Source organism: Poromitra crassiceps, assembly GCF_964638095.1.
Source record: "Poromitra crassiceps genome assembly, chromosome: 1".
NCBI classification, from domain to species: Eukaryota; Metazoa; Chordata; class Actinopteri; order Beryciformes; family Melamphaidae; genus Poromitra; species Poromitra crassiceps.
The window spans coordinates 22,800,129-22,813,972 of record NC_139623.1 but is presented as its reverse complement, the minus strand read 5'-3'; the positions used below and the strand labels follow the sequence as shown (position 1 = coordinate 22,813,972).

Sequence of the window (13,844 nt, the reverse complement as noted above, 5' to 3'; positions counted from 1 at the left end):
AAAAGATTGTCACGCACAGAAAACCTTGCACACTTGTGAGTCCGATGCATTTTTATTATTATGTCCGTCGTTCTATTTGCAATACGAAACAAATAGTCTGTCCTGTATCCACGTTACAACATGACTGATAGGCTGAGGCAGCAGCGCTGATGTGGAATGGAGAAGGCAGGTCAGGGGATGGTTATACTGGACACAATGCTCGCGTTCACCTCGCCAAGCCGGCTGTGCGCGGTGGCGGGTTGCTGGAGCACCGCTTCCCGGGGAGAGAGAGCAGAGAGAGAGGGGCCAGTGAGGTGAAGCGAGCCGCTCAGACTGGACTCCAGCCGAGCGGGACTCGGCCGCACCTCTGTCTCCACGGCTTATTTTCGACTAGCATGTGTGACAAACTGCGAGCTTTGTCTACTTCACTGACAGTGAAAAAATTCCACAACGAGGAAGGTATGCTGGCGTGTGTGGTGTGGTGGCTGGGTGCCTGTCTCAGTGTTTTGGGGTGCGCGCACGTCATGTGAAAATCGGCTCACAGAATCGGCTATTTAGAGTGACCGGCGCAGATCACCGATCGAGGCCGATCACGTGAAAATCGGCCATTTCCGGTCACGTGCCGATCGATCGGTGCATCCCTAGTTAGTATGCAGTAATGCAGTCAAGGTTGTCCTAAACTCAAATACATCAGGCCTTTGGGAGGTGGCTTGGGCCTTTGGGGGCCACCGAAAATTCGGCTATGCAGGAAAAACCTTGAATAGATACAGGAGAGCGAGGCCAATTTCAGCTATGGACAGGGCTGGGCAATGCCCACTCAGACATGAGTCTTGTCCACCCAATCAAAAGTTAGGAAACATATTGCAGCAAGCACAGGCAGAGAGAGATGACCTCCGTTTTATTAGCAGATCCTGCGCCCCATACAACACAAGACTACAGGAAATACCGTTTATTGCATTAGAACACACTCACCCACACACAGCATCTCAGAGGGGGTCACTGAACTGCACACCCGACTCACCCATGGTGCTAACTTTTCAACATTGTGAAGCAATGTAATTAACATGCAGAACAGCACTATTAGTCGACACATAACCTTGCAGATAACAAACATCATGCATATAGAACAGGAAGTCCTTTAATTAACCTCCCAAAGCACATTAATAAACACATGTGCCCCAGAGAATGCTGGGACCTCCGCCTACAATGTTTCTTTTCACCCCCAACCAATAGAAAAATTCAGTATGTTGCAGCGAGAGATTTCATGCAGATTTATGGACTTTTCTCTGTCTGGCTGCACGTTCTCTGCTGCTTGACAACTGCTGTGTTAGTTACTGCTACGGTATTCAAGACTACTTATTCTATCCCGTTTACAACAGTCGCCACTTGCTCACAAGTACTGCCTTGTGGCGAGAAAATCGTGTAGTGCATTCTCACACACCAAAGTACTTGTCTCAACTGTCAACTGTTCCAACTGACTGTCTATAGTGAATGCTTTCCACAAAATCATGAACAATGAAGAAAACCAGAAGGAATACACTTCCACTTTTACCAAATAAACCAAAATACATGTTCTGCGACAAGTTATAGGCCTATCATCCTGAAAACCCAAATATTTGAAACTAGTAAAATTATCTGTCAGTGCAATAAGGTAAATAAAATAAGTTGTTGGTCCCGCATAGTAAACATAAACATTATAATGTCATGTTCCCATATCTGGGAAGCTGTCACAAGTAGGTGGCTCCTACTGGAACAATTTGGTGTACCCATTACACTTAACTCTGGAAATTAATGTTTTTAATATTGCAGGAGGGCTCTGGAACTGCCAGTCAGCGGTTAACAAAACGGAAACAATTTCAGCGCACGCCCTTTCCCAATCCCTTCACTTTCTTTCCCTCACTGAAACATGGATCATACCTGGCAACACCGTCACCCCCGCAGCTCTCTCCTCCGCCTTTTCTTTCTCCCACACCCCCCGAGCCGTAGGACGCGGAGGGGGGACGGGACTCCTCATCTGCTCTGACTGGACCTACACTGTTACACCTCCCCCTCATTTATCCACTTCCAGTTTCGAATTCCATGCAGTCACTGTCTCCTTACCTGTCAAACTCTTCATTATCACCATCTACCGTCCCCCCGGACCCCTTGGCCTATTCCTAGAACAATTGGATCCCCTGCTCTCCTTCTTCCCGGAAAATAACACACCACTCATTCTCATGGGAGATTTCAACATACAGACATCCACTCTTCACTCCTCCCACTTCCTTAACTTCTTTTCCTCCTTCGACCTCGCCCTTTCAGTCTCCCCCCCACTCACAAAGCTGGAAACCTACTTGACCTCATTTTCACCCGCTCCTGCTCCACCACTAACCTCACTGTCACCCCTCTCCCTATATCTGACCATTATTTCATTTCCTTCTCCCTTCCGATCTCCAGCCCCCCCACCCAGCCAACCCCCACCCACTCTATCACCACCCGTCGCAACCTCCGATCCCTTTCTCCGACGACCCTTTCCTCTGCTGCCCTCTCGCTCCTCCCCTCAGCCCTGCAATTTTCTCTTCTTTCAACCAACATAGCCTCCACTTTGCTCCTATCCTCTCTCTCCACTGCCCTCGACTCCCTCTGCCCACTCATCACCAAACCCGCCCGATCCTCACCCCCCGCCCCCTGGCTAACTGAACCCCTCCGAATTCACCGCACCAATCTGGTTTCAAACCCGCCCACTCCACTGAAACTGCTCTCCTCTCCGTCACTCAGTCTCTTCTTTCCACCAAAGCTGCCTCCCTCTCCTCAGTTCTCATTCTTCTCGACCTATCTGCTGCATTCGACACAGTCAACCACCAAATTCTCCTCACTACTCTCTCCGACCTGGGTATCACTGGCTCTGCACTCTCTTGGTTCTCTTCCTATCTCTCCCACCGCTCCTATCAGGTCTCCTGGAGAGGATCCCTTTCGACCCCCTGCACTCTTTCCACGGGTGTCCCTCAGGGTTCTGTCCTTGGTCCTTTTCTCTTCCTTCTTTACATGACTTCACTCCGCCACGTAATCACATCCCATGGTTTTTCATATCACTCATATGCCGACGACACCCAACTGTTCCTTTCCTTCCCCCCCTCTGACACTCAAATTCAATCACGGATCTCGGCTTGCCTCACAGACATTGGCACTTGGATGTCCAACCACCACCTCAAACTCAACATTGCAAAAACCGAGCTTCTCCTTTTCCCTGCCAAAGACTGTCCTCTAACTGACCTCTCCATCTCCTTCAACAACACTACTGTCTTTCCCTCACAAACAGCTAGAAACCTCGGAGTCACTCTTGACAACCAACTGTCCTTCACTTCCCACATCGCAGCAATAGCCCGGTCCTGCAGATTCGCCCTTTACAACATTCGCCCGTTCCTCTCCAGACAAGCAGCTCAACTCCTCATTCAGTCACTCATTCTGTCACGTCTGGATTACTGCAACGTGCTACTAGCCGGTCTCCCTGTTTCCGCCACTCAACCACTCCAACTTATACAAAATGCTGCAGCCCGTCTAGTCTTCAACCTACCAAAATTCTCCCACATCACCCCGCTTTTCCATGAACTTCACTGGCTTCCCATCACTGCACGGATCAAATTCAAAACACTTGTTCTGGCCTACTCATCAGTTCACCTCACAGCCCCACCATACCTACAACCTATGGTCAAGTTCCAGAGCCCTCATCGCGCACTCCGACCCTCCACTAGCTCAGGACGCCTTGCCCCTCCCCCCCCACGTGGTTTTAACAGCTCCCGATCACGACTTTTTCCCCATCTTGCACCAAAATGGTGGAACGAGCTCCCCTCTACAATAAGAACGGCCAAATCACTACCCATTTTCAAAAAGCAGTTAAAAACCCATCTTTTCAGTCTTCATGTTGCCCCCCTGTAAACCCTCTCTAGCTCCACGCTCTATTGTCCTATGCTCTTTTGTTTGTAAATATATTTGAATTTAAATTGCTGTTTTTACATTTGTTCACTAAAACTGTTATGTAATTTTCTTATTGCTGTACTGTGTTGTAATCCATGTTGTATGTCGCTTTGGATAAAGGCGTCTGCTAAATATCAATAAAGTAAAGTAAAAGTAAAGAAATGGCTTCTACAAACTGCTTCAAATTGTTCTTTATAAATTAGAATATAATGCAACTTAATCCCCATCCCCGAACCGACAACCTCTGGCAACCTACCGCCAAAGTTGCCGCCTACCAGCCCACCCTAATGTAGCAGGCTAAAATCGGGCCTGCAGGAGAGCATCTTTAAAGTCGAACTGAACCCGTTCGTCACGTGCGTCGCAATCCGTTTCAGACTGAAAACATAATTTGTCTGAGATGACAAGTTGAGAGGCGGGTCATAGTATCATGTCGATGATTTGATTTGACAATTCTGTTGACTGGCTTTGGCATTGGTCAATCATGGCGTGTTCCACCCCCAAAATCGAGTGGGATTCAGCGTGTTGTCATGCTACGCGAGTGGCGCGAGTGACTGCCCGCCCGCTTGGAATCTCCGAGGGCAGACCCCTGACAACCACGCTCTCAAGCGCGCGCCTTTTACGCTATTTCTGTAAATACGATATCCCTGGAATGCGCGTTTTAACGAGCCAGTTACATTTCTTTGCATTCTTAGATATTATAGTTTTTGTTTTTTGTTCATGTTTCTAACAATTGGTCAAGTTAGTAGTTAGTTTATGGGATAGGAATTCTGCCAGATGACAGGCACTAGGCGCCATTTTCTACTTCAGAGAAAATTATCCTGAAAAAAAGATTTGATTGACAGCTGCAATTGTCGTGATATGATTGGTTGAAATGGGGTAGAAATCTGATAGTACTAGATATGTCATGGTCAGTGTTACTGGTCATGAGTTCTCCATCAGCCAAGCTGTACAGCAAACTGTACATTACTGTTATCAATGAATTCTTGAAAAATGAACTTTTATTGTGAAAAAGTGTGAAAAACTCAAGAAATTAGATTTTTGTGATTTTTTTTGCATACATTATTAACTCATTCATGGCCAGTTTAGGACTGCCAATATTTAGCACAGGCCAAAGATTTTCATAATTGTTGGTCATCTTTCAAGACCCACAGTAAATTATCTATTAGCACCAAAGTGATTTGCAATACCTCAAAATGAAGATGTACGTCTCTGGGTTCACCAGGGAAAAAAAAGTGAGCTTTTAGCATGTTCTGTACTCTACTTATAGCCATTTATATACACCCTGTTTTCACCAAAAAGGTCTCTCTGAGAAGACAAACAGGAGAAAAGGCCATTTTTGTAAAATACACAATCTCAGGCAGAACTCGCTCTCAATTCTTTTTTCTTTTGAACTGTATTGACATCAGACATGTAAATATTATTCGTTATGACACAAATGACAAAAAATAAATATATATATATATATATATATATATATACATGAAGTGCTTTTTTTACATTCAACAATACAGTTTACTCAGTGTGAGTGTGGTTTGACTTCTGCGAACAACTCAATCCAGGTTCGCCCTGCAGCAGAGGCGACCAGCGCAGCGCGCCGAGGGGTGTTTCAATGGCGTTTCTCCTCTATGCAACAGGCAGCGTTTCTCCGTTTTCTCCTCCTCTTCCATTTCAAAACAACAGCTGCGGTATGTGTTTGATAACGTGTTGTCAGCTTTGTCTTTGAGGCTAGGGACCTGATAACATGTCACAGGCTGGGGAAGTCTTTGAACTACGCGCTGTACTAATAAAAACAAAAACACGTCAAACACGTCATTGGCCCTCTGGGCTATTCCTGATAACACGTCAAAGACGTCTTTGGCCATGAATGAGTTAAATAGGTGCATTGCATACCCAGGTATTTGAACTAAAAGAAAAGAAAAGTCATTTTTGGGTTCAGCTCGACTTTAAGCAATATGCCTTTGAAACAGAATCATCCTTCCTTATTATATCCACCTTATTTTTGAATGCCCCACTGTAAAAAATAATTGTGGGAACAAGGTCTGGTTTAACGTGACTCATTAGCCCTTTTCCCACATGCGCTTTGTACCGCAAAATGACCGGAACGTGGTGTAATGCCTGCATGTGGGAAAGGCGCCGTGCCGGTATAAGCCGGCACGCCGTCGTCCCCGACATTTCACCAGTTTCGATCCAGTCAGAAGAGCGGTATGCTCTTAAGGGGACGTAAGTGGAAACGGGTCCAGTCATTTTCCGCGACAGCGGTCCTTCAATCATGGGCGAAGTGTAGCCTACACACGTTGCTTAATGTTCCAGCGGGCATAATCTAATCATTCGCGCACATTAAAGCAAACTGGCGAAATGATCTTGTGATAGCCTAATAAGAGCAGTATGTCAGCTTGCTGATTTCCGAAGGCAAGCCGGACACATCAAACGAAGCCAGTCTGTAAAAAGTGCTTCAACGCGACGCAGGTGAACGGATAAACATCGAACCAGCAACTATTTCTCTCAGACACGGATCCCAACTTCTTCAAAGTGCATCATCTAATCATTTGCGCACATCAAAGCAAACTACTTCCACACATTTCGCTTCATGCATTTGCTTTCTCTACATACATAGGCTACAAGCGTTGGGCAGCTTGCCTTGCAAGCCTCTGCCATTCTCGCTTTGTCTGTCCTGTGTCAGGCTGCTGCAAAGTACGGAGGACTGAGTGAAGTTTTGCCGACCCCCCAAATAAGCTCCCCCCTCCCCCCGTCCCCCAACATACCGGCTATTTGACGACTAGATTCCCATATGCGCGCGCTAAGGTGTGAAGGGAAATTCAGGGAAATGTCCGATATTGACTTACAGGTAATTTTCCGGTACGCATGTGGGAAAAGGGCTATTGTTGCAGCTTGCCATTTCCTTTGTTATACTCGGCTGCAGACCCGAATTATAAACCGGAAGCTGGAGTCCGTTATAAAAGTTATAAATATAGTCACGTTATAAACAACCAACCAACGCTGCGGGTCCGTATGGAAACAGTGTTACTCGAAATGGTTAAAAGTTAAATCAATTTGGTCACTCAGTGGCGTTTTACTGCCATGTAAAGTAACTATTATGCTAGCCGTTAGCATTAGCCACAGTAGCCGACTACCCACAATGCATTACGTTATCCCAGCACCTGAACGACACGGCTGTAGATCAGAATGGCTCTGCTGTAAGATCCTCATAGACGTTTTTTTTTGTCAAGTTAAAACAGTGTAACAATTACACCGGAAGCGGAAGAAGCACCCATCAGGCATCATGGCAGCTAGAAATAAGGTGGATAAAAGGGAGTAATTGGGTTCTGCAATTTGGGTCACGTTTTGGCAGTCACAATTTTGGTTACACAAAATTAGCAATTGTGATGTCACTGATGACGTCATCGTGATGTTACTGATGTCAGACATATAGAGATTGTGACATCAGCAGTGATGCCACAATTGCTCGAGTGTAACCAAAAACCACAATTGCTCGAGTGACATCACTGAGTAGTTTAGAGGTAAAAGCACTCGCCTACCACCGCGGAGACGCGGGCTCAATTCCCGGCAGCGGTACCTCCGGCTTGGTCAGACGTTCCTACAGACACACTTCGTCATGTCTACTCTGCGGGTGGGATGCAAACTGCCTTAAAACACTAAACTACAGTGACATCACTGATGATGTCATAGACAATGATGTCACTGATGATGCCATAGACCAGGGGTTCTGTCTGAAGAAGAGCGTGAAGCTCGAAACGTCACACGAGTAATAGGGCTGTCACTTTTCATTCGAAATTCGAATGCAACTTCGAATGTGGGGGAGGGGTTCGTTTTCGAAATGTAATTTGAATGTTGGATTTTTATTTTTATTTTTTATTATTAACACATTGAGTGCCAGCCGTTTTTTCAATCCTGTAGGTAAGTTGTGCCAGTTTTTTTTTTGAGGATTCTGGCTCATTTTACAAGAGCCGAGGATTCTTTTCTGTTAAGACTTCGTGAACACCAATACTCTAAAAAGAACTAATAGAATGTGTGCTTTCTCTGTCTAAAAGAGTTAGTTTGCAGAGTTAGTAGTTATGTAGATATTAGCCGTTGAGTACAGCATGGTTTCAGAGATTTTCAGAGTTTAGAGATAAATGGATTTTTAGAACCACCTCACGTGCCTGTGATTATGGGTGCCCTTGGGCAAGTCTGTATACTGTATTGTGTGTGTGTGTGTGTGTGTGTGTGTGTGTGTGTGTGTGTGTGTGTGTGTGTGTGTGTGTGTGTGTGTGTGTGTGTGTGTGTGTGTGTGTCTCCAAACTCCTCCCTCCATCTGGGCTGCGGAGGGAGGAGGCTCCGCGGCCGCTCTCGGGCAGTCTGGACTGTAAAACTGGCTTGTTCGTTTCTTGAGGTGTCGGCTGAGAGCTTTGAAGAAGCTTTTGCGATTCTGGTCTTATTTATGCGCAAAGGTACTCGAGTGTGTGTGTGTGCGCGCGCGCGCGTGTGTGTGTGTGTGTGTGTGTGTGTGAAATCGAAAGAGTTTTCGCCCAGCTATTTCCTTGAAAATTAGACTGGCTTTCTCCAGCGTGCCTGTGCCTGTGACACAGCGTGGCTGTGGCTTTCTCTCTGTCTGGAGAGAACTGTCGCCACTTAGTGGTCGGTAAAATAGATTATACACATTCTCTTCCTCCAATATTGATATAGAAGACGTAAAAGGGGTTGATTGATGTCCCACCGTCAAAAAAAATAAATGTTTATGTAAGACGAGATATCTCGTCTTTGGCACTCAACGGTTGGATTATGTAAGACGAGATATCTCGTCCATGGCACTCAACGTGTTAACACATTCACTGCCAGCCGTTTTTTTTTTACTGTAGGTAGGTTCTGCCAGAGGGTTTTTTTGAGGATTCTGGCTCATCTTTCAAGACCCGAGGATTCTTTTCTGCTAAGATTTTGTGAACACACAATATCTCAAAAGAACTAATAGAATGTGTGCTTTCTCTGTCTAAAAGAGTTAGTTTGTAGAGTTAGTAGTTATGTAAGCATTAGCAGTTGAATACAGCATGGTTTCAGCGTCTGGAAAATTATTCTGAGATAAACGGCTTTTTGTGAAATTCGATAGAACAGTCACTTTAACCATTCATTTTTGGCATCAGTAAGACGTCAGACATCTAAACAATAGTTTTGAACAGTAATTTCCTCCATAACAGCAGGAAACACCCCTCTGCTTCAAACTCCTCCCTCCGTGTGTGTTCTTCTTGGCTGCAGCGGGCATGTCACAAGCTCGTTGCTGCTGCTGCTGTAACCTCGCGTCACCAGGCTCACTGCTTCTGCTGCTGCTGCCTGTCTGCTGGCGGCCGCTCGGCAAGTCTGGATATGGGCTCGCTCGTTTCTTGTGATTTCGGTTGAGAGCTTTGATGAAGCTTTTGCGATTCTGGTCTTATTTATGCTGCGTGTTTCAAAGTGTGTTCCACCCGTAATCTATTATGCAAATTTGCAATCCCGCACCGCCAGCAATCAGCGCGAAAACGAAAGCGTTTTCGCCAATCCATTTTCATGAGAATGGCTTCCTCAAACTGCTTTTTGCTTGCCTTCCTCTAGTCTGGGAGAGCACTGTCGCCACTTAGTGGGTCTGTGGAATGGGTTGTACACGTTCGCTGGCTTCAATATTTTTATAGGAGACGTGGGGAGCGTTGATCCACGTCCCACCGTCAAAAAAAAAAAAAAAAATTTTAAGCCGAGATATCTCGTCATTGGCAGTGAACCGTTGGATTCTGTAAGCCGAGATATCTCGTCAATGGCAGTGAACGTGTTAATTAATTATTATTATTTTTTTTTTTTTTATGAACCAAAATTAACCAACTGCTGCTTGCTGGTAATGTTAATCCCATGTCAGAAAAAGTCTCCAGATTTGTCGCGTTAGTCTCTTCTGAGAAAGATTGTCTCCAGGGTCTGAAAAGTTGTCTCGAGTTGGATGCAGCCAAGTTTGTGAGGCAGTGTTGTGACTGTGAGCGTCCAAGCTAACACGTCGGGCTGATGCCCGGTGGCCTGCAGTGGGTTGCACCAGCTGTGCGTAAGTTGAAACGTAAGCTAGTTTGAACGTAAAGTCTCACTAAGTCCGAGTTTACGCACTACTAAAAATATTTGGGTTGCACCAAGTGAAATAGTTACAACGTAGGCATAAGTTAGAACTTAAAATTTACACCTACGTCTTACTAGGTGTAAAGTCCTCCGTAAAATAGCAGTTGGCACGGATTGCAACTTGGCACCGTGGCGCATCGTTGTTTTGCGTCCGCAACGCGCTCTCCGTGATAAATTACACCCTTTGATATTTATGACTCACGCTTTTGTTTCCCACAAGCTGCATCACTGCATACAAATTAAAATAACCGCAACAATTTAGTGAGGCAGGATGGTGGTATAGCCTACAATACTGATGAAGAGCTCACAGATAAACGTTAACAGTAATATGAACCTAAACGAACGTTACTCAATAACGTTCTCATTTGATTAGTGTTGATGAAATATGAAAGCACTAATTTGCGGTGGGCAACATGTCCTGTTTTCACTCCACTTAAACAACCGTAAATAAACACCGTTTCCACCGTGCTTTTCACTGATTGGTCACAGATACTGTACACGTCATTGTCTGCGACACTATTTTGGTTAGTATGGACTTTAGGGTCTACTAGTTAAGATGTACCTTACGTCTCCGTGGTGCAACCAAACAAAGACACAACTTTAGTGTCAAACTAACTAGTTTGAACGTAGCAGTTAGTGTGGACTTTACACCCTAACTTAAGACAGAACTTACGTTCAGCTGGTGCAACAGGCTGCTGGACTGGGATTTTTTTTTTTTTTTTTTTTTTTTAATTAACCAAAAAACTTCGAATATATTCGAACGAATTTCGGGCAATTAAAGTTCGTTCGAATTTTATTTTGGGAAAAAGTGACAGCCCTAACGAGTAAATACATCTGCAAATGGGAGCTACAGTGTGTGGCCTCTCTTTTTCTATTTCACTGCTGTTTTTCTTGGGCCCAGCACCTGCCTTGAAGACCAGTCTTTGGATGTGCGTGTCTCTTCCACTGTTTTATAGACCAGGGGTTCCCAACCTTTTTTGGCTTGTGACCCTACTTTGACGTCACAAAAATCTAGGGACCCGAGACATTCAAATTCCGGTACACCATCGATAATATCATCAGTGACATCGTCAGTGATGTCACATAGTATGCTTCTTTTTTCCCTCAGAATTCTGACTTTAATCTGAGAATTCTGACTTTAATCTAAAAATTCAGACTTTTTTCTCAAAATTCTGACTTTAAAGTCCCTGGAAACCAAAATCCACAAACACGTTATGTTATTTAGGGTCTTATGTTAGTAATTGTGTGCCTCAGAAGTTATGATACATTACTTTCATCCCAAAGCCTTAAAATCGACACTTTTCTACAAGGTCTGGATTTCCACTTCCTCATTGACGAGAGCAGTGCGCGAGGTGCCCAAATGCAAAATCTTATGACGTCATAAGCTCTATATAACCTTTGTACACGCGCGCAACCCGCAGTCCCGCACATTCTGCCTCCATCTCTCTTCAGAGTTCTAGTGGTCCCACACCTTTTTGCAGCTAGCTAACTACGCATTGCGTCAACACAAAGGCTCTTTTAAGAACCAACATCTATCTATCTATCTATCTATCTATCTATCTATCTATCTATCCATCTATCTGTCTGTCTGTCTGTCTGTCTGTGCATCATGCCGTTGAATTGTGCTGTCCCTGGGTGTCCCTCAACCGGTGTGGACTCCTTATTTAGATTCCCAACTGCGGAGGATTTGGAGAGAAAGTGGACCGCATTTTTCGTGAGCCAGGGTGGAGTCCGTCAACCCGGGTCCCGAATCTGTAGCGCTCATTTCCCACGCGCGCACACACACACAGTAGCGCTGTGCACTCGCAGCAGCAGAGCAGAGATCTCTTCCTCTCAGTACGCTATGCGCGGAGCAACGCGCGAACACACACACACACACTCACCCCATCTCTCTTTCCTTCTCTCTCTCTCCTTCTCTCCCTCTCTCTCCGAGAGAGAGGTCTCCTCCGAGAAAGAGAGAGAAATTTCCCTGCTGCAGACGGGACACGCCCACACAGTCCGCGGGAGAAAATACACTCTAAAAACTAATTGATTCTCATGACTTTTGCCATGACTGTCAAACCTAAATTTATATACTTTGCGACGTTCATCATCGTTCAAATTTGGCTGGTGGCTTATTAACATAGGGTCCTGTGATGTGACTGGGACTTTAATCACAGAATTCTGACTTTAATCTCAGAATCCTGATTTTAAGTGATTATAATCTCAAAGATTTTAATCTAAATAAAAAATAAATACAAATAAGAGTCACTCACAATGTTGATTGAGGCTATATGGTCCATTGATGGAAGCCTTTGCAGTATGCATGTATAGTGACATTATGTGACAGTAATAATGTCTGCAACAGTTTGGATCTCACCTGCAAATTACCACTCATCGCCATAGGTGTCACACAAGAGAAAAAAACTGAAATCTTAGAGATTATCACTTTAAACTCAGAACTAAAATAATAAAAAAAAAAAGTTGCAAGTGACCCTAATCATCTTCGGTAGTATTAAATTGTGTGTGGTGGTTGGGAACCACTGTGACGAGGATGTCACAATGTCTGACATCATCAGGGACATCACATTTGCTGAGGCCGCGCAGCGTACTGTGCGAGATGCCTAGTACATTACATTTAGGGCGCTTTCACACCTAAAAGTCCGGACCAAGCTCCGAACCAAATTCATGGGAAGCACTCTCTGGAATAATCTACCTCCCTCGATTAGAGAATGCCCTAGTCTCGCCACCTTCAAAGGCCAGTTGAAAATATGGCTCAGATCAAACCAACAATGTGATCACAATTAACATACTTAACATATCATTTGCCATGTTTTGCAGCATGCTCTGTGTGTTTTATTTATTTTAGGTTTTACTAACCTTTTATACTATTAATTTTTTTGGTACTATTAATTGTGTGTGTTTTAATCATTTTTGGTTTTACTAACTTTCTGTACTTTTAATCTTTTTTGTACTATTAATTTTTCTTTCGCTTTCATGATTACATCAACCTGCCATGGGACTACAGGTGGAAACTAGCCCTTGGGCTATAACCTGGCATATTTACTGTACGGCTGTACTGTTCATTAATGTGTAAAGTCCCATTCTTTAAATAAATGAATCTGAATCTGAATGTTTTTGTTACATTGTATACATTTGGTCCAGTTACAAAATGATGCGAGCGGACCAAAGGACTTTACATGACAAACCTGCGTGCACTGCATCTCCCTATACTTGACATTGATTGGTTTGTAGAGCCTGACGTCGGCTTGTTGTGACTGTGATTTTTTTTATGAGTTTGTTGGTATCGGGGGGGGGGGGGGGGGGGGGGGGTGAGGTAGACTATTTCCTTTGTCATATGAAACAGTGTTTTGGAGGTTGACTCACGGCACTCATTTCAAGTCATTTCATGACAAGGCTATAGCCTATAGCTATTACTACCATCCAAAGCTGAACAAAGAATGCCAGCCGCATTGTCACTTGCATGGAGTGCATGCTACGCCAAACTTCATTCAAAAATCTGTCAGTTTAATGTTGCCTTCATTGTCAGCAACGATAGGCCTACAGCCTGATAGAACAATAAGGGGCTTGTAGAAACGGTCCATAATGGCCCACCGTCAGGCCAATGACGTAATGATGATGACATCATCAACGATGACAATGATGTCATAGCATAGAGTTCACCTGTGAGGTCATCGGCGATGTCAGACATAACACCGATGATGTCATAGTTCCCTCGAACGTTGTGACATCACCAATGACGTGATGTCATACACCGGAACGCGACCATATAAACAAAGTGTTCCGTGACG

The 13,844-nt window shown here is 44.6% G+C and overlaps 1 protein-coding gene across 1 annotated transcript in view; it reads right to left on the bottom strand.

Moving 5' to 3' along the window:
* Positions 1-13,844, bottom strand: part of mrpl22 (mitochondrial ribosomal protein L22) — a 41,783-nt gene that overhangs the window by 1,059 nt on the left and 26,880 nt on the right. The gene's annotated exons all lie outside the window — the stretch shown is intronic.